This window comes from Brachyhypopomus gauderio, chromosome 14, assembly GCF_052324685.1.
Source record: "Brachyhypopomus gauderio isolate BG-103 chromosome 14, BGAUD_0.2, whole genome shotgun sequence".
NCBI classification, from domain to species: Eukaryota; Metazoa; Chordata; class Actinopteri; order Gymnotiformes; family Hypopomidae; genus Brachyhypopomus; species Brachyhypopomus gauderio.
In genome coordinates, this window is record NC_135224.1 from 18,133,155 (window position 1) to 18,155,106 (window position 21,952).

Genomic DNA, 21,952 nt, shown 5'->3' on the forward strand with positions numbered 1-21,952 from the left:
CGGTGAGGACCAGGGCAGTCAACCCTGGGAAAGCTCTTTGTGTTGTGTGGTTGTCATAGCGTAAAAAGGTGTGTTGGGGGGGGGGACCGGCTGTGGTCCCATGCCACGGAGTGTCGCATGGAGGGCGTAGCTCCCGAGGGAGGCCCTGACCAGGAACGTGGGGGGGGTCCTCTTGAGCTGGATCGGAGACCCCTCCCCCATGGTAGGGGGATCAGGGTAAGTTGTTTTGTGTTGGTGTGTGTGTGTGTGCTTTATGTGCAGGTGCTTCTCCCTGGCGGTGGATCGTGGTTTTCCTAGACCTTGTGGGGGTCTCCACCTGGCAGGAGCCCCCTTATGTTGTGGGGTGACCAGAGCCTGGTCTAAAAGAGCCCCTTCCTATGGGGCTGGGGCCTCCGGATGTTTGGGGACCATGGGGCTCCGGTCTGAAGAGCTCCTGTTGAAGATGGAGATCCTCCCTCCTGCCTGGGGTGACCAGGAGGCCCTTGGGGCTGTTCCCCAGCCCGCAACGGGGGTGCTCTGGGCCTTGGTCTCTGGCGCTCCTGGGTTGGATGGAGGAGTACACCTTGTGATGGGAGGCTCCAGGAGGGGCTGACTTCCCAGGAGGCTGGGGTGACCCCTAGCGGAAGGCAGGGGTCAGCTCCGGGAGGAGGTAGGTCCAGGAGGTGACATAGCCATGCCCTGGGGAGGTAACCTGCACACACATACACCTCAGACGAATAAGAAGCCGTAGCTCCTCGTCCTCACACCTGTGCGGCCAAGCGGCCAAATGCTGGTTAGGGCGTGAGGGCTCTATGACCGACTGGGGCGTGGTTTTGTCTTGTTGACGACCCAGTTGGTCCAGGGTTCCGCCTGGGGAGGTGAGCTAATCTGTGTTTGTGTTCTGTGTTACAGCTCCTGGACTGCAGGGGTGCGCCCCTGCCTTGTCCCTGCCTTCCTGCCCCTTCATGTTTTGTGTGCTGCCACTGTGTGCCACACACCCAGTGGAGGGGGTTGTGGCTTGGTGGGGGGGGGGGGGGGGGGGGGGGGGTCTGTCACGTGGGCCCTCTACTGGTCACCTCCATCTACAGCGGCAGTTGTCTTGTTGTTGTCGTGTTGTGTTCGTCCCTCAGGTGTGCGGGGCCTGTGATTGGTCTTACCTGAGGGTCGTTTGTTTGTCTATATATGTCTTGTCTTTGTACCAGTTGACTGCTGGTCAATATATCCTTAATTCGCATCATGCCACGGGTTTTTGGTTTGCACACTTACTTCATTAAACCATCCATTTTCCCTGAGACTTGGCGTGATCTCTTTCTTTTTGTTTTGCTCACCCTGCCCATCACAAACAGAGGGGGGGAAGTTATTGATACTGATCCTCTTCACTGCTATCACCAGTATCCGACTTCAAGACCAGAGTTTATTGTTTCCATTTCTCCATTCAGTAATACAAGTGTTGCCTTTCATCTTCCTCATCTATCAGCTATAACTGAAAACAGTAAAAGTCTTTTACATCTGAACATCTCCTCTGCTGCTGTATCACACTCTGCTCTGTCCTACTGTGCCATGGAGCCCACCATTGATCTATATTACTGGATTGGACGTCGCCTGTTGCCTCTACAGCTAGCGATGCGTCACCCTCGGCGCCATTACTATGCATTGAGTCATGTCAGCAAAGCAGTGTAGTTCCTATGTGGGATGTGCATTCATCTGTCACAAAAACAGTCCTAGCGCCCTTATTTCTTATCCAATTTTGATAAAATATGGCTTAAATTAAAGGTGAGAATATTGCCGATGTTGTATTATCCCAAGAGATAAATTTATAATCAGTCTGGGAATTTTTCAATTTAGGTAAAATTTTAACAAAACCCTGCATAAAGCCCTTTTCTTTCACCTGGCTAAAACTAAATAACACATGTATGTCATGTTTTTGATATTCAATCATAATTATGGTAAAAAGTTGTAAATAAATAACTTTGATAAGTTTTAATTATGATCTCAATTCTGATATTGAAAGTCAAATTTATGAGTTTATCTCTTTATTTGTCAACTCTCCCTGTTACAGCTGTAGTTTTCATAAATTCTTTAAGTGCAATTGTCACGTTGAGGACCCCGGCCCCTCCCTTTTGGGCGTGTGTTTACGTAGTCTACGTGCATCGTCTGCGTCTGTGGATATTTCGTGGTGATGGCTATGTCATGTGATAATCCGTCTCACCTGTGAATCGTCTCGTAATCACATGGGGTTAATGTGGTTTGTCTATTTAATGTGCGCTCGCGCAGTGTCCTGTGCTCGTCGTTGTCTAAGTCTACACATTGTGTGTATGCGGAGTGGTTTACGTGCGCTATTGCGCTATATCTGTGTTTTTCGTGCGCGTTACGCGCTAAAATAAAAGTGACGTCTGTCAAGCCAGAGGGATCCGTGTCTCGTCCTTCGTCCAGCCCCGAGCGTCACAGAACGACGAGCCGCGAAGAGACACCAACATGCCAGGCTACGCCACCCGGCATAAGAAGGCGGATCGCCCCAGCAAGCGGCACCACCGCTCTTCTTCCTCTCCCCCGCGCCGCAAAGCCCAGCCGACTCGGGCACAGCTCATGCAGGACCCCGAGTGCGCGTACCTGCTGTGCGCGGCTCGGGAGACATCCATACCCGAGCTGGCGGAGGAGTACCGCCGGACAGCGGCACGGGTGTGGGAGGAGAGGCACCCAGCTCCTTCCCGGGAAGGATCACCCATACGGGTGAGTAACCCAGAGCTCCACGAGGCGTCGCCACCAGAGGGCGTGCTCGTAGAGGAGGAGAACCCGCCGACGCTGGCGCAACTAGAGGAGGACCCGGTGTGCGCCTTCCAGCTGGCCTCAGCCCGGCGGCTAGAGGAGAGGGAACCCGAGCTGGCAGAGTCCCTCCGCCAGGGCGCGGTACGGATTTGGAGGGAGCGACACTCCCCTCCATCCCGCGTCCTCTCGCCTCTGAGGGTGGGCTCCTGCATCTTCGGTGCTACCGAGTCCACCCCAGAGAGCGAGTTTGGGGAGGTGGACTCCGAGGAGGAGCAAGAGGAAGCGGAAGAGGCCTACCCTCCCTCTCTGTATGATGCTTCCACCGTTGACTATGGTGGGGAAGGGGAGGAATCCTACCCCCCGTCGGTGAACGACTACAGTGAGGAGGAGGAGGAGCAAGAGGAGGCGGAAGAGGCCTACCCTCCATCTCTGTATGATGCCTCCACCATTGACTATGGTGGGGAAGGGGAGGAATCCTACCCCCCGTCGGTGAACGACTACGGTGAGGAGGAGGAGGAGTCAGAGGAAGAATATCTCCCTCCGCCCGTAGATTCCTCTCCCACCGTCGAGGAGGGGGAGGAGTGCTCCGACGGCGGGTACTCCGCCTACCCCGCTGGAGACGGTGAGGAGGAGGAGGGCACGGACAGCGACCTCTATTCAGAGGAGGAGGGCAGTCCGCCTCCCTCCGAGTGTTCCGTGGGAACTGTAAAGGGAAGGGGCACTCCTGGGGAGACCGCGTCCTCCGGACCTTCCAGGGCCAGTCCCATGGACTATTCCCGGGGTGAGAGCCCGGCTAGGTCTATGGAAGGGGTCCTGGAGGGCGAGGAGGAGCTGATGGACTGTGAGGAGGAGCTCCCTCACGCTGCGCCTGGCAAGCCCGCCAGCTACGCTGCCTCGGACACGTCCGCTCGCGGCGCTGCACCCGGCGCGTCCGCCCGCGGCGCTGCACCTGGCGCGTCCGCCCGCGGCGCTGCACCTGGCGCGTCCGCCCGCCGCGCTGCACCTGCCACGTCCGCCAGCCACGCTGCACCCGGCGGAGAGTTCGCAGCAAAGGCAGGAGGGGGATTGCCCAACACAGCGCCAGCAGCACCGGAGCTCTCTCCCCTACTCGCTCTTCTCCTGGCGCGAAGCCTGGCGCCTATGTTACATGTGTGTGTTCCCGTGTTTGTCAGTCTTCCCCTTTGTGTACCTAACCCGTTTTTCCCTCTTGTGCCACTTTGTGTAAACGTGCCTGTGTGTTTGTGAATGTGCCGTTCAATGTGTTTAACGTCTTTTCCCCCGTCTTCCCAGGGAGGGTGTGCTAGGCGATTCGTGATGGACGCTTCGCCAGGGGCAGTCACCTCCCAGACGCAGGGCTGAGCGCGTCGGATCCGCCCATCGTCGTGGGTTCGGGGCACTCGGTCCTGTTGGCACCCCGGGACGGGTAGTGCCCTTGGAGGGGGCGTCTGTCACGTTGAGGACCCCGGCCCCTCCCTTTTGGGCGTGTGTTTACGTAGTCTACGTGCATCGTCTGCGTCTGTGGATATTTCGTGGTGATGGCTATGTCATGTGATAATCCGTCTCACCTGTGAATCGTCTCGTAATCACATGGGGTTAATGTGGTTTGTCTATTTAATGTGCGCTCGCGCAGTGTCCTGTGCTCGTCGTTGTCTAAGTCTACACGTTGTGTGTATGCGGAGTGGTTTACGTGCGCTATTGCGCTATATCTGTGTTTTTCGTGCGCGTTACGCGCTAAAATAAAAGTGACGTCTGTCAAGCCAGAGGGATCCGTGTCTCGTCCTTCGTCCAGCCCCGAGCGTCACAGCAATACCTTATATATGTTCAAGAATAATATGAGATGGCATCAGTGTGGAGGAGCATCTTTGAGCACTACATGGCTAAATGTGGGTGAAATTAATTATGAAATTATGATAGAGAAAATAATGAGTTTGAATCTGAAATTTATGACAAAATTTGTCAGATTTTTTTTACCTTTAAGTAGCAGAAGAGAGCTTACACAATTCAGTTCCCCACAAATACATAGATAAATTGAACTGACACAAAATATACAATATTCAAAATCATTTATTACAGCCACTTCTCATTGGCTACAGATTTTTATCAACTTTAATAAAATATTTATTATTATTAATATGGTCTGGAAGGTTGTAAATCTGTGGCACTGCTCCTTCTCTAACATGTGCCCTCTTCAGTGTACGGTTGATATCAGTGGGCAGTGAGCACTGCATATCCCTGCTGTAGATGACAGTCCTCTTAGACCTCTCAGACTTTCTGACCCACAATTTGTACAGCTCATATTGTCTTTGTTTGTTGGGAAATCTGTGTAGAAAAATGATATTTATTAAAAAAAAACCTGTATTAACCTGGGGTGAGTTTCCAAAAACGTTCTTAGCGCTAAGTACTTCGTAACCTCGTTCTTACGTACGAACGTTTTGGGAAACGTTCGGCACATGCTAAGTCACGTGATGTCCAATCCAGTAATATAGATCATTGGAGCCCACAATAACAGGAAACCCAGATACACTGTACAAAAAAACCTCCTACTACATAAATACACAGTACAAAAACCTCCAACTACACAGATGCACTGTTCAAAAACCTCCTGCTACACAGATACACTGTGACACTCGGGGCAGGGCGATGGATGAGCCACAGAATCCTTGCTTTCACGAACGTCACTTTATTCATAAACAAAATAGCGCACAGTGCACGAAGAACACGTATACATATAGTCGTGTCAGACTCAAACAAAGACGAGCACGGAACACTGCGCAAATGCACATTAAATAGACAAACCACATAAGCCCAAAGTGATCACGAGACAAGCCACAGGTAAGACGAATGAACACATTCAGACGCATCCACACACACGAAGATCCACAGACGCAGACGTCTAGATGTAGACGACATAAACACGCCCAAAGGGGAGGGGTCAGGGGCTGTAACGTGACAGAGCCCCCCACCAAGGGCACTACCCGTCCCGGGGTGCCAACAGGACTGAATGCCCTGAACCCACACCGATGGGCAGATCCGGAGCCCTCAGTCCTGTGTCTGGGAGATGACCGCCCTCGGTGGAGAGTCCGCCACAAACAGCCTAGAACACCCTCCCTGGGAAGACAGGGGAAAAGACGTTAGACACACACAATGGAACGTTCACAAAAACACCAACAGGAACAATAATAAACAGAGGCACGAAAGGGAAAAGGGGATTTGGGAGAAACACAGGGATAGACACAAAAACAGGCACAGACACACACATAAATGGAGCCAGGCTTTGCGCCTGTAGGAGAGCTGTCAGTGGGGAAAACCCTCCCGGGGCTGCAGGCGCTGCAGTAGGCATTCCCCCTCCTGCCCTTGCCGCAAACCCTCCGCTGGGCGCGACACGACTGGTAGACGCCCTTGCTGCCCTCTCAGTGGGCACACTCTCAGTCTCTCCGGAAGCCCTCAGGGGGCGCGCTGTAGCATAGGCCTCCCTGCACTCCTTCAACTCCCTCCGAGGACCCCACCGAGGAACTTCCCCTCCTCCAGATGATCGCTCCCCCGGTTCGGTGGCGTGAGCGATTCCTTCGGTTTCCATTTCCTCCTCACCACTTGGGCTCCACACCATGCGCTCCGCCAGGGTCTCGCACCGGGAGGAGTCCATCTCACTCCCCTCAGAGGGAAAGGGAGAAACATCCTCCCTCAGGTCTCTCCTCCCCTTCACCGTCTCACCGGAATTTTCCGATGGGGGTGAGCTCACCTCCTCTCCCTCGGTGCAGGACTCAGAGAAGGGCTCGCGTCCACCCCGTAGTACTCTGTAGAATCGGAGCGCTCCGACGGAGGGGGGCTCGCGTCCTCCCCATAGTACTCCGTGGGATCGGAGCAATCCGACGGAGGAGGGCTCGTGTCCTCCCCATAGTACTCCGTGGGATCGGAGCACTCCGACGGAGGGGGGCTCGCGTCCTCCCCGTAGTACTCCGTGGGAGCGGAGTACTTCGACAGAGGGGGGCTCGTGCCCTCCCCGTAGTACTCTGTAGGAGCAGAGTACAGAGATGGGGGAGGGCTGACCTCCTCCTCACCCTCGCTGGAGTACTCTGTGGGGGCAGAGTACACCGATGGAGGGGAGCTCTCTTCCTCTTCAGACTCCTCCTCTTCAAACTCCTTTTCGGGGGGTTTCAGAGTCATCCCTGTCGTGGTGATCTCAAAGGACCCCATCATCAAGGGGGAGGAGTCTCGGGTTGGAGTGCAGTGCCTCTCACTCCGCACTCTTTGTGCGGCCAGCTGAAAGCACTCCACACTCGCCTCCGTTTGGGCCTCCTGAGCTTGACGCAGCAGGCTTTCACAGAAAGGGTCCTGCTGCATCTCTCCAACTATTACGGGGGGCATCGCGGCAATGTGCAGGGGAAGAGGCATGATGGTGCTTGCATGCTCTCTTCCCTTTCTTAGTGCGGGACGCACTGCTTGACATTTCTTGGTTCGGCTCGTCTTTCTGTAACGCTGAGACGCTGGGAGAAGGACGAGGCACGAGTCCAGTCTCAAACACAAACGTGACTTTAATTTATACAAATGAGCGCAGACAATGCACGTAGAACACTAACACATTCAGACGCAGTGGCGTGCACAGACATTTTGGGGGGCAAGTGCTCGGGGGGGGGGGGGTGAAGGGCACTTTTTAGCGCACATGGAACACTTCATTATAAAAAAATTACAAGCACATGTTGAATGAAATTTGACATTTTATTTGTAACATTCTCTAAACGTGAGTTTTCAATGGAGAAAAGTCACGCAGCAAACTGATAAAATTAAAAATTCATATCCAATATTAACTATAGGCCTACACCGTCATGTCCTTCAGTTAACTTCTGTTTGCCCTCCACTGTCTGCAGGCCTTGTTGCATATATTTTACAATTTAAATCAATATAGGCCTACAATTAAGACAGTAAAAAGACCAAAAAGTATGAGAAGGAGTTATAGGCTACTGAGTGTTGTTGTGATGTTCTGTTATTAACATAAGGAAACATTGGGGACCTCTAGTGGTCAGAACTTGTTGCAGTAACATTCATTTGAGCCTTCAGTGTTCCCGTAGTTAGTTCGGGTTGTATGAAGGAACGAAACAGTCACAGTTCTTTCTCTGCATTATATGACCAGGAAAACATTTGCCTGTGAGTATTATTGTGTTTAGTTGTTGTATAACTTTATACTGAGATTACGTCTGATGTAAACCTTGGTTAAGGAACGAAAATAAGTTATATATTCCTTCAGTTAACTGTAAATGCTAACCGCTAGCATATATATGGATTTTTCCATAGACGTTAGCCTTTAAGCTAACAGTTCGGTTCCCATTAATGTACAGTGTTACACAATTGCACTAAGGAAACGAAGGTAACTAAGATATATTTTGTATGTCTGCTTTATAGTTTTACAGTGAGTCTTGAGTAAAGCTTTTGAAGAGAACTTCGGCATCCGGCTTTTCTTGAGAAACTGTTGTCTATCTGCCGAGCTAGTAGCCACACACACACAAGCAGGGGCAGAATAGTAAAAAGGCAACTCTTCCAACGGTCAACGCTCCTCCAACCTATGATTAGAAAACAGACACAAGCTATTATCATGACACAGAACAAAGAAGATGTGGATTTTGAGGATCTGGAAACGCGATCACAAGTATCCAGCTGCTCACGAACCAGCAAACTGTCTGTAGCTAGCTCCCTTGCCTTGAAAGCACGAGCTAAAGCTGAAGCTACGCGTGCAGAACTGGCCTTCGCCAAACAGGAGGCAGAGATGTTAAAGCAGCAAGCTATCATTCAAGCTAATTTGCATGAATTGAGAATGGAAAAGGAGGCCGCAGCCGCTCAGGCAGAAGCTGAAATACTAGAGGCAGCTGCTGAAGATTATGATCGAATGAGCCTACCTCGACAGAGAAAAATAATTCTGCCTCAAAACCCAGCCGAACCATATGGTGAAAACGCTGCAGCACAGATGTCCGTTCAACAGCCAGGTCTCCAGTCCTACCAGAGTGTAACAGCTGATTCATTAAACTTATTCACAACATCACTCCTTGATGCGAAGCCACCTATAACCTCACTTTCACCAGTGCGCCAGCCTATCATGGACAACGGTGTTCAGAGCTGCAGGAATCAAGGTGATATGCCATCAAGTGAGGTCAGTGACCATGAGTTTGTTGAGTTAGCTCCACATCACTTGTCCCAGGAACAAGCCACCTGGACTTCACAACAGCATACTAGCACTGCACAAAATAAACCATACATCAAAAGGGAATTAAACCACAATATTAACCATACCAGCAATGAATACAAACCTTCCCAGCCATATCAAACACATTATTTCCCCATGTACAATGCTAGCCCATCCGGTCCAACGGCAACAGCTGACCTAGGGAAGTACTTGATGCGACGTGAATTGATGAGTTCAGGCCTGCTGAAGTTTGATGATAAGCCAGAGAACTACTGGGCCTGGAAAGCGTCTTTTCTCAGCTCCACTGAAGATCTAAAGCTCTCTGCTAGAGAGCAACTTGATTTGCTGTGCAAATGGCTTGGGCCATCATCATGTGAGCAGGCTAAAAGAATCAGAGCAGTACACATTCATGATCCATCTTCAGGCCAAAGGATGTTATGGCAGAGACTGGAAGATGTTTATGGCTCACCAGAGGTGATTGAGGACGCCCTCCTCAAAAAGGTTGAAGATTTCCCTAAAATCTCAGTCAAGGATAATCATAAACTAAGGGAACTTGGAGACATTCTCATGGAGCTCGAAGCAGCTAAAGTGGATGGGCACTTACCTGGCCTCTCATACCTCAACACCTCCCGTGGGGTCAGTCCCATAGTCCAGAAACTCCCACACACCCTTCAAGAAAAGTGGATCACTGTAGGATCACGCTACAAAGAACTACACAGGGTTCCTTACCCACCATTCTCAGTCTTCGTAAACTTCATCTGTGAACAAGCAAAAACACGCAATGACCCTAGCTTCGCCAGCATAACAGGATCATGGTGCGCGGCCAAAACAGAAAAGTGTAGCTTAACCAGTAACCAGATGAGAACGTCAGTGGTTGTGAGAAGGACTGAAGTCTCAGCTAGCAACAACGACAGGGGCGATGCTGTGACAACCCAACCTGATGATAGTCCCGACAAGCAGTGCCCCTTACATAATAAGCCACATCCTCTGAGAAAGTGCCGCGGCTTCAGAAACAAAACATTGGATGAAAGGAAAGCATATCTGAAGGAAAAACACATCTGTTTCAGGTGCTGTGCATCAACTACCCACATGGCCAAGGACTGTGTCAAACTCGTGCAGTGTAAAGAGTGTAACAGTGATAGACATCTCTCAGCACTGCATCCAGGACCTGCCCCATGGAAGGCTGAGGCACGACAAATTAGTACAGACCATGGCGGGGAGCAGTCACAGGAAGGGGAAGCCACCCTATCAGTAAATCCCAGATGCACAAAAGTATGTGGCAGTGTTAACACCTCAAGGTCATGCTCCAAAATCTGTCTTGTGCTTGTGTATCCGGCAAGGCAGAGAGACAAAGCTATAAAGATCTATGCGGTTCTTGATGAACAGAGCAACAAGTCACTGGGCAGAACAGAGTTCTTTGAGCACTTCGACATTAAAGGAGAAGGATCAGCATACACTCTGAAAACATGCTCAGGGTCATTCAAGACTACAGGACGACGTGCCAGCAACTTCATTGTGGAATCGCTAGATGGCAACACACAAATCCCGCTGCCTGTCTTGATTGAGTGCGACATGCTGCCAGAAGACAGGTCTGAAATACCATCGCCAGAAGTAGCCAATCATCATCCTCATCTGGAGCATCTAGTGGACAAAATTCCAGCCGTAGATCCAGATGCGTCTATTCTGCTTCTTCTTGGAAGGGACGTGATCCAGGCACACAAGGTACGAGAACAGTGTAATGGCCCTCATAGTGCTCCGTTCGCCCAGCGGCTAGACCTTGGATGGGTGATCATCGGAGACGTGTGTCTAGGAAGAACTCACAGAACAAATAGTGTCAGTGCGTTCAAAACCAGTGTACTCGCCAGCGGACGCCACTCCTTTCTCAGCCCATGCACTAGTAGTCTAGTTGTAAAAGAGAAGGTAGAGAGCTTGGGCTGGAATGTGTTTCAAAAAACACAGCATGATGACAAGCTTGGCACGTCTATTGAAGATGCGCTTTTCCTCGACCTCATGGACAGAGACGTTTACATGGATGAAGCGAACTGTTGGGTAGCACCCCTGCCCTTCAAACCAAACAGACCGCGTCTACCCAACAACATACAACATGCCAACAATCGTCTCATGTCCCTGCGCCGCATGCTGGAAAAGAAACAAGGCATGAAGGAACACTTCTTCAAATTCATGCAAGCAATGTTCGATGCAGACCAAGCAGAACCCGCTCCAGCACTGACATCACAACAAGAACGCTGGTACTTGCCGATCTTTGGTGTTTATCACCCACAGAAAAAAGACCAGATCCGCGTGGTGTTTGACTCCAGCGCCAAGTACGAAGGCCTTTCCCTCAACGATGTTCTTCTCCGGGGGCCTGACATGAACAATACCTTGCTGGGAGTCCTCATGCGCTTTCGCAAAGAGCCCATAGCCGTGACAGCGGATATACAACAGATGTTTTATTGTTTCATTGTCAAAGAAGAAGATCGAGATTTTCTGAGATTTTTGTGGTTTAAAGAGAATGACCCAAACAAGCAGATAATCGAGTACCGCATGAAAGTGCATGTCTTTGGAAATTCTCCATCCCCTGCGGTAGCCATATATGGCCTGAGGAAAGCAGCCTTGTTTGGGGAGAAAGAACATGGTGCTGAAGCTAAGCAATTTATCATGAGGAACTTCTATGTCGATGATGGGCTTTCCTCATTCCCCAGTGAAGGTGAAGCCATCTCGGTCCTGAAAAGTACAAAAGTAATGCTAGCAGAGTCAAGCATCAAATTACACAAAATAGCATCCAACAGCCGTGTTGTGATGGACGCATTTCCCCCTGAAGAGAGAGCCAAAAACCTAGTGGATTTGGAGTTAACTGTAGACCCCTTGCCACTACAACGGAGTCTAGGACTTACCTGGAACCTGCAGTCTGACACTTTCACCTTTCGCGTATCTAGAGAACAGAAGCCGTTCACTAAAAGGGGAATCTTGTCTACTGTCAACGGACTTTATGATCCCCTGGGATATGTGTCACCCGTAACTATTCAAGGGAAAGCTTTGGTTAGAGAGCTGTCCACCGAAAATGCTGAATGGGATGATCCTCTACCAGCGTTAAAGGAAGAACAGTGGAAACAGTGGACTGACTCACTTTGCGAGCTTGAACAGCTTCAGATACATAGAACCTATGTGCCCATCTCTCTGTGCTCAGCAAAATATAGGGAGATTTGTGTCTTCTCTGATGCATCCACTATGGCCATATCAGCAGTGGCCTACCTCAAAGCAACAGACACAGAGGGAAACAGTCACGTTGGATTTCTCATGGACAAGTCAAAACTGGCCCCGCATCCTCCACATACCATTCCTCGATTGGAACTTTGTGCTGCTGTCTTGGCCACTGAAATGGCAGAGTTGATCATTGATGAGCTGGACATAGACATCCACAAGATCACATTCTACACAGACAGTCGGATTGTTTTAGGCTACATCCACAACACAAGCAGAAGATTTTATGTATACGTAGCCAACAGAGTTGCCCGCATCAGGAGGTCCACAAGCCCTGAACAGTGGCAGTTTGTCAGCACAGAACACAACCCTGCAGACCATGGGACCCGCTCAGTGCCAGCGGCTGTGTTGAAGGACACCAGCTGGCTTAAAGGCCCAGCTTTCCTGTCCAGAGACACCTACTCACAACCAGAGGCATTTGATCTTATTGACCCTGATGCAGACAAAGATATACGCCCACAGCAGGTTACAGCTTTCACAGTCAAGGTCTCTGAAGGTGGGTTGGGGTCACACCGATTTGAGCGCTTCTCCAGTTGGAAGACACTCAGTAGGGCTTTAGCCAAGCTCATACACAAGGTGAGGTCCTGTCTAAAATGTTTAGATGGCAAGACGGATGCACTGACACAAGCAAAACTAATAATTATAAGAAATGCTCAACATGATGCATTTGCAGAAGAGTTTAAACATGTTTCCAGAGGTGATGTCCTTCCCAAGTCCAGTCCTCTGAGGAAGCTGAACCCCGTTGTGGATGCAGATGGTCTGCTGAGACTCGGAGGGCGCATCTCTTTGGCTGACATACCCTGGGAAGAGAAACACCCGATCATTGTCCCCAAGAAGCACCACATAGCTACCTTATTGGTAAGGCATTACCATGAACAGGTCGCACATCAAGGCAGACATCTTACAGAAGGTGCTGTCCGTTCTGCTGGTCTGTGGCTCATTGGAGGCAAAAGACTGGTGTCAAACATCATACGTAAATGTGTGATATGTAACAAGTTAAGAGGAAGAATGGAAGAACAGAATATGTCAAACCTACCTGCTGAACGACTCAATCCAGGTCCTCCATTCACAAATGTGGGTGTCGACGTATTTGGCCCCTGGATCATCAGTGCAAGACGAACTCGGGGTGGCATCGCAGAGAATAAACGTTGGGCGGTCATCTTCACCTGCCTTGTTTCAAGAGCTGTGCACATTGAAGTGCTTGAGTCTCTGTCATCCTCAAGCTTTGTAAGTGCACTGAGAAGATTCACAGCTGTCCGTGGTCCTGTTCATCTCTTCCGTTCTGACCGAGGAACAAATTTCGTTGGGGCATGCAAGGAGCTTAAAATAAACTCTGAAGACCCCAAACTAACAACTTATCTTCAAGACCGAGGCAGCACATGGACATTCAACCCTCCTCACTCCTCACACATGGGTGGAGTGTGGGAGCGGATGATAGGTGTCGCTCGTAGAATTCTAGATGCCCTGCTGCTTAAGACAAAAACACTTCACCTGACTCATGAGGTTCTGGTGACTCTCATGTCTGAAGTTATGGCCATCATGAATGCCAGACCTCTGGTTCCCGTCTCTTCCGATCCAGATATGCCCACTGTTCTGTCACCTGCAATGCTCTTGACACAGAAGATTGATCCAGTGTCGCCACCACCAGGAGAGTACAACCTCAAAGATCTCTACAGCAAGCAGTGGAAACAGGTCCAGGCTTTGGCTGATGCATTCTGGAAACGCTGGCGTCAAGAGTATCTGACATCACTTCAGCCAAGACGAAAGTGGCATGTGGACAAGCCAAACCTGTCAGAAGGGGATGTTGTGCTCCTAAAAGACACTCAAGTCAAGAGGAACGAGTGGCCTGTTGGAGTGGTGGTGAATGCCATTCCCAGCAAAGACTCCAAAGTCCGCAAAGTGGATATAAGGGTAGTCAGACAGGGTAATCAGAAGGTTTATTCTAGGCCTGTCTCCGAGGTTATTTTACTCATCAAAGGGGAATAGTGTTATAAAGCATTATAACAGGCGAGGAGTGTGATGTTCTGTTATTAACATAAGGAAACATTGGGGACCTCTAGTGGTCAGAACTTGTTGCAGTAACATTCATTTGAGCCTTCAGTGTTCCCGTAGTTAGTTCGGGTTGTATGAAGGAACGAAACAGTCACAGTTCTTTCTCTGCATTATATGACCAGGAAAACATTTGCCTGTGAGTATTATTGTGTTTAGTTGTTGTATAACTTTATACTGAGATTACGTCTGATGTAAACCTTGGTTAAGGAACGAAAATAAGTTATATATTCCTTCAGTTAACTGTAAATGCTAACCGCTAGCATATATATGGATTTTTCCATAGACGTTAGCCTTTAAGCTAACAGTTCGGTTCCCATTAATGTACAGTGTTACACAATTGCACTAAGGAAACGAAGGTAACTAAGATATATTTTGTATGTCTGCTTTATAGTTTTACAGTGAGTCTTGAGTAAAGCTTTTGAAGAGAACTTCGGCATCCGGCTTTTCTTGAGAAACTGTTGTCTATCTGCCGAGCTAGTAGCCACACACACACAAGCAGGGGCAGAATAGTTGTCATTACATGAATGCAGATGGGCATTTTTCACAGGTAATGGGGAACTTCCCGTTTCTTCTTTCACAAACGAATGTGTTAATTTATGTTGCCTAACAAAACCTATACAACAGAAGACGTTCAGCTTAACACATAGATTTGCAAACTCTACCTTAATTATTTGTATGTGGTCGTCCTCACGTTATCTATCATTGATTTGGGCTAGAGCGACTAGTTTATTAGGTGCGTATCTGGTGTGACAAAGGAAGAGAGAGGTCGAGTGTGTGCGAGGTGGTGGCACATTTTAGGGCATTGTTTTTAATCGCTCAGGTTTTCAAAAGATCATTTCAAACCGACCTCAGTAAAATGATAAAAAAAAAAAAAAAACGAAAAAACCCCGAAGTTTCAAAAGGGCACTTTCGTTGATAAAGGGCAGAGTTGGTGGTGCTTTAGCACCACCTGATGTCTATGTGTGCACGCCACTGTTCAGACGTATAAGACTCTGACAAAGACGAGCACGGGACACTGCGCGAACGCACATTAAATAGACAAACAACATAAGCCCCGAGTGATGACGAGACGAGCCACAGGTGAGACGAATGAACACATTCAGTCACAACCACACCCACGAAGATCCACAGATGCAGACGACTAGGCCTATACATAGACAACATAAACACACGCCCAAAGGGGAGTGGTCATGGGCTGCCCCCTTGACAATGTGATTATGAATTTGAACAAATAAAATCAATGATACTTCTTTTCAGACATAATTTAGCAGATTTCTATTTCTTTTCATGACTTAAATATTAAATCAGTGTTCCATTTGTGGTGGTGAAGATAATTGTAACTACGTTTAATTAATCATGTGTGTGATGATAAATTATTTTCTCATGATACACAGTAATTCAGTAAACCCTCCAGAAGGGGGCAGCGTTCGTCTTCAAATCCTGAAACTGCAGGTGATGTGACACTGGGTTGCTCTAAAGGAAGATGAAGAAAAGGTGAACGTGTATCAGACTCCATCTCTCATTATGTCCACATTGTCACCACTATGATGATGTTCTGCTCTACGGCTGTGTTCATCACTGTCCTAAGTAGGTGTTACATTCACCTCACAAAGATATTTTCTTGTATGCATCATTAATTTTTTATGCATCTCTATGTTTGTAACAATGTGTCTGAGTAATAAATTAGGCTTAGTGGAAATTTTTCTTCTTTGCACTTTATTTGCACTTTTAAATGTCTTTACGTTTGTGTTTATAGGTGTCTGTTCATCTCAGTCGGTGACACCACTGAACAACAGATTACAGGTTCATGCACAGGAAGGTGAAACAGTTATTCTCTCCTACAAATATGATGGCAATATTCAAAATCTGCAGTGGTATCGCCAGTATTCTGGATCCAGACCAGAATACTTGTTGATGATCTTTCCATCAGAGAGCAGTACTGTAGCACATGGAACCACCCAATTACCACAACTGGATGCTAAAGTGAATATAAAAAACAAAACAGTGGATCTGGTGATCTCCCCTGCTGCAGTATCAGACTCTGCTCTGTACTACTGTGCCCTGGAGCCCACAGTGACAGGAAACCCAGAACAGTGAAGCAAAAACAGCACAGGAGCAGGGGGAGCAGTGTGAGATGGTGTAAGGGTGGAGCTCTGTATCTCAGTATAAAACTACATGAATCCCATTCAACTTTGGATTTCACACACTGCACATCTCCATCATTATGCTGCTCTTTGCACTTTCTCTCCTATTCACACTAGGTGAGTTTCCTTTTTTATTAATATCTGCGATCATTTGTCAAAATAATTTTTTTAATGTTTATTCAAATTAGTGAAAACATGGGTGGAATTCTTCAACTTACCAAACATCAACAGCTATTTTTATCGTTATTTCTTACAGTTATTTTCTTACTATTGTCTTCCACAGGAGAGACATCAGCACAGACAATTGAGCCACTCACACCAGACAAGCAGGTCTCAGAGGGGGAGGAAGTTATTATAACATGTAAATACAGTGCCACAGCTAAAAATCTTCAGTGGTATCGCCATTATCCCAGTTCTGCACCAGATTTTATAGTTTCCATTTCTCCATTTCAACCTACTGCAAATTCTCATCTTCCTCGTCTAACAGCTGTAACTGAAAACAGTAAAAAGCATTTACATCTGAAGATCTCCCCTGCTGCAGTATCAGACTCTGCTCTGTACTACTGTGGCATGGTGCCCACAGTGACAGGAAACCCAGCAATGCTTTACAAAAACTCTGTGGGGAGATAAAAGGCTTGTGGTAAAATTTATCTGTATTCTTATCTGAGAATTTTAAATAATACACACATGCTGAATTTTTACAGTATGCTCTGTTACCTGTAGTGTGGACGTTACAGGACATCTACATCTATACAAAATATATTTACCCTGTTCCTCACTTACACGGAGGTGTAATTTGGTAACAATTTATTTTGTATGACATTATTAGATATACACCATTCACATCAAGAGAAAATGAAGATAGTTCACCATAATGAATTTGAGCTTTCTTATTGTCAAAAAAATACCATCCATATGTCCTTGAAATATGACAACCAACAAATCTCAGTGAATCTCAGCCCAAGATATTTCTCTGGTATTTCTGAGTTTTTCCTGTAGAGTTCAGGACCTCAGGACTTCAGGACCCCAGTACTGCCTCTTTAAGTGAACTTTATAGACTGTATGTGTCTATTATATCCTAGCGTCACACTGAAACTCTTACAAATAATATTCACTTTAAGATCCTGCTAATATTTTTGATTCTGTTACTAAAGGTGTTTCTACATGTTACTGAATTATATAGTGTACTTATTTTTCCCACTTGGTGTCACGGTACGGCGGGCCCCCTACTGGTCGCCCCCATTTACAGTGGCAGATGTCCTGTAATTGTTGCGTTGTGTGCGTCCCTCAGGTGGGCGGAGCCCGTGATCCGTCTCACCTGAGGGTCATTTGTTTGCCTATATATGTCTTGTCTTTGTACCAGTTGACCGCTGGTTATTATATCCTTCATTTGGATCTACGTCACGGGTTTTTGGTTTGCGCACTTTTCTATTAAACCATCCTTTTTCCCTGAGACTTGGCGTGATCACTTCCATTTTATTTAGCTCACCCTGCCCGTCACACTTGGTTTCTGAATATTGGTTTCCTTTTAGGAAGAGATCCCTACATATTGAAATTTGTTGTGATTTTTGGTGTTGCATGAAGTTGGTTTATTGAAGTACATGAGGACCTTACAATTGTAACGTAGGCTATGATAAATAAAACTGAAGAACTGAAGTTTGGTGCTCTGTCTTTGTCACAAGTGTGCATATTTCGTCCAAGAATGATCATTTCACTAATGTTGGATAATGCCTTTGTTGAATATAGCATACGGTAATGTTAACTTGCTGGGTTGTGATGTGGGTGAGGGGGTGTGGCTAATCATCTACAAGGTGGAGAGACAGAATGCAGCTCTGTATCTCAGTATAAAACTACATGAATCCCATTCAGCTTTGGCTTTCACTCACTTCACATCTCCATCATCATGCTGCTCTTTACACTTTCTCTCCTGTTCACACTTTTAGGTGAGTTTATGATTTAAATATAGTAAATATATAAGAAAAAAATAGTCAAATAGTCACTATTCATTTAAAATAGTGAACATTAATGCTGCACATTGCAGCAAACAACAGCTGTAATATGGAATTTTCTTTATCATATTTCTTCCCCAGGAGAGACGTCAGCACAGACAATTCAACCACTTACACCAGACAAGCACGTCTCAGAGGGGGACGAAGTTATTATAATTTGTAATTACAGTGCTACAACATTTCCTCTTCACTGGTATCGCCAGTATTCCAGTTCAAGACCAGAGTTTATTGTTTCAGTTTCTCCATTCAGTACTAAAAGTGTTGCCTCTCATCTTCCTCGTCTATCAGCTATAACTGAAAATAGCAAAAGCCTTTTACATCTGAACATCTCCTCTGCTGCAGTATCAGACTCTGCTCTGTACTACTGTGCCATGGAGCCCACAGTGACAGGAAACCCAGATACACTGTACAAAAACCTCCAACTACACAGATACACTGTACAAAAACCTCCTACTACACAGATACACAGTACAAAAACCTCTTTACACCTACAGAGATTTAGTAGGAAAAATTGTGCAGGTTCTCATTCATGCAGGTTCTGAGATTTGGAGACAAGGATGAAATATTGTTAAAATATTGGCACTGTAATTTTAATATTAAAAGTTTGAACATAAATAACCATTTTACACCCACTGTACTAAAAATCTTCACCTTGCAGCTGTACAGATGATCTACATTTACTGGCCACTTTATTGGTGTTTTTAACTTATATAATATAGGTGAACAGCTACACTGTAGTCACACACTGTCAACACAACTGTTATCCACATCTGTGTGATTACAAGCTGTTGTCAATTAATCAGACACCTTCTCTTATTTACCTCCTGTTATAATAATTTATTATTTATGTAATTAAGTATTTGAACAAATAAAACCAATGATACTTGTATACAGTGACATAATTTAGCAGATTTCTATTTCTTTACATTACTTCTTAAATATTAAATCAGTCTTCCATTTGTGGTGGTGAAGATAGTTGTAACTACAAATCATTAATCATATAATGTGTGATGATAAATGTTTTCTCATTATACACAGTAATTCAGTAAACCCCCCTAAAAACCTTCTACTACACACTTAAGCTTAAATAGATCATATTAATTATTTGAGCTATAGGTTATATTTCATTATACAATTCATTTAGTCCTCATGAACAACAATCCAAATATTTTCACATTTTCACACATTTTCCAAAGATTCACACTTACAACCCAAATTAAAGCTTCCCTAGCAGCTGTACTGATGTACATTGTCAATTTTTACAGTATTTGAACAAATAAACACACATTACAGCACTTATTTGATCATATAAAATATGTTTTATGGATCAAGTCAGTGTTGAGTTTGTTATGGTGTAAGTAGTTGATAGAATGAATGCGCTGTATGAAGTCAAAGAAACATTTTCTACCAATAAACAGTAAATCTGTAAACTTTCCAGAAGGGGGCAGCATTCACCTAAAAAGCCTGAATTTGCAGGTGATGTGACACTGGGTTGTTCTAAGGCAGTGGTTCCCAAACTTTTTCTGCCGTGCCCCCCTTTAGTAGATGAGAATTTTTTTGCGCCCCCCCATATTGACTAGGGATGCACCAATTCACGTTTTTTACTTCCGATACCGATTCAGATATCTGAGGCTTAGTATCGGCCAATACTGATCCGATACCGATCTGAGTAAAACTGTGCTGAATCGACTTAAAACATTTTTTTTTTAAAACAGACATACTGAATTACAAGTTTATTGAAAACTGCACCAGTATAGCACACTTAAACACACATATAAATATGTAAAAACAACACAACTTGCATTTGTTCAGTCAGTGCAATTATGAATATAACATTGAATGTAAAATAAATAATACCAAAGAACCTGAAACTGACAAAAACAATAGGTTCACAACTTTGGTCAAACATGAAAAAAAAACCTTTTAAATGGTTCAAGAATTCTAAATATAATTTAAAATAAATAAGGAGATGAAATAAGAGAAACAGCAATACATATGTGGCTAGTTTGCAAGCGCAGACATCACAGAGCACAAAGCATGTAACAGCCAGAAGTATGTGTACTGTCTCTTTAAGGGAGCGAGTTGAGCGCGCGTATGGAATATTGTTGTTTTTTAGCTTTCTGCCGTAAACCAAGTCAGACCACTGCTCTTTATTTTATTTCTGTAAGTAATGCATTCAATGAGCTTTGGACAACTCACCAGTTCATGTATGAACAGTCAAGTAGTGCTGTAGCCCAGGTTTATTTTGGTCAACCAGCAAATAAACGGACTAAGTGGAATACCACCAGCGCGAGTACGAGTCAGTGATTCACCTCTCCTCTTAATATTGACACGTGCACGTTTTACTTCAATCAATGAATCAATCAATCAAATTTTATTTATATAGCGCTTTTTACAACAGTTGTTGTCACAAAGCAGCTTTACAAGTGCCGAGTCCTAGCCCCCAGTGAGCAAGCCAAGTGCGACACTTCCAAGCTCCGCGCCCCCCCTGCAATAGCTCCGCGCCCCACCTAGGGGGCGCGCCCCCCACTTTGGGAACCACTGTTCTAAGGGAAGATGAAGAAAAGGAGAGTGGACACTGGCTTCTGTTCATCATTTTCTGTTCATCAGACATTTATGTATGACTCCCTTTTTTCTTGGTGTCAGTGAAGCAGAAACAGCACAGGAAGCGTCACAGTGTTCACTTAAGAAAAATTAAGTAAATGTAAGTAATGGAGACTCTTAGTATTGTGAAACATGTATTTACTACGCACTTTATTAGAAACACCCACACTACACCTACACAAACACTACACCTACACATACACTCACTGGCCACTTAGGTGTACATAATGTAAATATCCAGTTTCAGAAGGTAAGTTACTAATGTGAACACATGTCTACACACTCATTACAGGGACATGGTGTTTCTCCAGGCTTCTCTTGTCTGATTGGTTGAACCCCTGGAGCAGTTCTCCATTTAGGAGGAGGAGCTGAGTGTGTGTGGAGAACAGAGCTGATGGTTCTCCAGGAGCCCATTCTGAGGAGTTGAACTCAGTGTGACTCTCCTCCCTGTAGCACCATGATCATGTTCACTCTACTGCTGCTCTCAGCTCTTACAGGTAACAGTGACACTAACTGTAGACCAAAACTACAAATATCACTGGAACAAACAGGAACTGAACACAGCACTGTAACATGTTTGATGATTTTCATTACCAACATTTTAAATGATTACATTTGATTAATTTATTCATGCAGTTTTCTCTAACATTGTGTAGGTACCAGAGCTGAAGATCCCATCACTCCAAATACAGAATTAGTTTTTGCTGTGGAAGGAAAAAGTGTTGAACTTTCCTGTAAGTACAGTGGAACTGAATATGGTCTCCACTGGTATCGGCAGTATCCAGGATCTCCTCCACAGTTCCTCATACTGGATTATAGAGGGCAAATTGTTAATGCAAAACCAGAAGTTCCTGGAATATCAATCAAACATGACAAAGACCTGAAGAATGTGGATCTGAACATCTCCTCTGCTGCAGTATCAGACTCTGCACTGTATTACTGTGCCATGAGGCCCACATTGACAG